Below are 1,759 nucleotides of genomic sequence, written 5' to 3'. Positions count from 1 at the left end.
GGAAAGTGAGACTCAGACAGGATAAGGGACAGCTCAAGGCCAGTGAGCAGAAAGCTCAGAGGTGGAATCCAAGCTCAGGTATTAGACACTTCTTGGGTATGACTTGAACCCTCCTTATTTTAAACTCCTGTGATTTCTTCATTCCACCATGCAGTACACCTAGAGGGATTTTTGCGAGTGATTTTTGGTGGTGAGCACACTGCAGCATATACAGAAGTAGAAATATAATGTTGTACATACGAAAACTTATAGAATGTTATAAACGGATGCTACCTAAGTTTTAAAAAGGGTTTGAGGCCACCTGCCATGGGGTAAGACTACCATGTGAGAGGCTTCATCTTGCTGATCAGAGACACTCAGGATGGGCAGTGAAGGTGTGGAGGCAGATGTGATCCTGTGTAAAACCCTGTCACCCCTCCCCTCTAGGTGGGAGGTGGCAAGAGTCAGACTGGGGTTCAGTTCAGTGTCCACTGACTCTTGCAGAGTGGCTGGGCAGGTGGCAGGGCAAAAGCTGGACAAAAGGAGTCTGTGGTGATGCCCCAGGGTCTTGGAGCAGGAGGAGACTCAGGCCAAGGGAGAGGGCAGGAGGAGCTCCAGGGATGCTGGGGGACCCCCCTTGCTGCCCTGTCTGGCCTTGGGGACTCCCTCTGCTGTCCCCCTCCCCATGGGCTGTCCTGGCCTCACCTCTGAGTCACTTGCTAGAGGGCAGTGGGGGAGGATGTGAGCACCTAGCAAGTGGCTCCCTAAGGAGAGAGCTGGGAAAGAGGGTACTCCACACGGCCCCCCTGAGGAGCTCCAGGATGCTTATCCATCCTCTTCTTGGTTCTTGATTCCTCTGTAGGTTAACTCTGCCAGAAGGAAACACCCTCAATTCTCGGTCACATGCAGGAACTGGACAGAAAAAAGGCAGCTGCCTCCCTGAGCATTTTCCAAGGTTTTCTGAACTCATGATGGCAGCAGCGGGGTCTCAGAGATCTCCCTTCAGATCCTTGTCTGCGTCAGGCTGGAAGGAGGTGTGACCTCACCCTTGGGGAACATAAAACAGACTGTGGGCTCGATCATGAGTGAGCAGTGCCTGCAGGGAGCAGGGGCTCCCTGGTGAGTTCCCCTGGGGTGGCCACCAGTGCCACGGGGAATTTAACGCACTGTGGTTCTCTGTCCCCTGGGCTCTGCAGGGCACTAGTTAAGGAAAGTTACTCATCCCCACCCTCTCCCCCCAAGTCAGAGTCCTGCTCTCCTGTTGGGGCACAGGGAGAAGGTAATCAGACGGGAGACACCCATCTGCAAAGTTATCAGAGCAAGAAAACCAGAGACAAGACCAGACAGGAAGGAATAATCTGGAAATTACATGAGGCTGGGAACACTTGTGTTTACTAATCAGTAATAACTAATACTGATCCATTGTCTATGATGTGCAGGCTCCTGAAGCTCACCTGAACTTACATCAGCCTAAGTTTTCAAGCTGATTCCCGAACCTGGGCTTGAACCCAGTCTTTCTGAGCGAAATCCCAGGTTTGTGATGATTATGCTCTACTCCCTTTAATAGACAAAGATATTTATTTGTGGATATATGTTTATCGGTTAAACAAGTGCTTTCATTCCAAAATAATGTCTTGCTCTTTGAGCTTAATTCTCTGCCTTGATAAAGATCCTGGGGATACAGCTCCCACAGCCCATGCCCTCCTTGCTTCTGCAAGAGCCTTTATCCCACAAAGGCCTGGAGTCCCATCGTCCCCACCCCACTTCCTGTATCCCTGCC

The 1,759-nt window shown here is 51.1% G+C and overlaps 1 protein-coding gene and 1 long non-coding RNA gene across 2 annotated transcripts in view; one reads left to right on the top strand and one right to left on the bottom strand.

Annotated features, from left to right (window-relative positions):
- LOC120858579 (apolipoprotein L2-like) overlaps nucleotides 1-1,759 on the top strand; it is a 148,576-nt gene that overhangs the window by 70,941 nt on the left and 75,876 nt on the right. The window lies entirely within an intron of this gene.
- The window catches only part of LOC120858585, a 16,427-nt gene continuing 16,275 nt past the window's right edge, over nucleotides 1,608-1,759 (bottom strand). The window contains exon 3 of the long non-coding RNA XR_005719898.1: nucleotides 1,608-1,717. This is a non-coding gene — a long non-coding RNA (uncharacterized LOC120858585). The remainder of the gene's footprint in view (nucleotides 1,718-1,759) is intronic.

Source organism: Oryx dammah, unplaced genomic scaffold (assembly GCF_014754425.2).
Source record: "Oryx dammah isolate SB20612 unplaced genomic scaffold, SCBI_Odam_1.1 HiC_scaffold_29, whole genome shotgun sequence".
Lineage (NCBI taxonomy): Eukaryota > Metazoa > Chordata > Mammalia > Artiodactyla > Bovidae > Oryx > Oryx dammah.
Note: the sequence above shows the minus strand (reverse complement) of the source record. Positions and strands in the feature narration are given on the sequence as shown.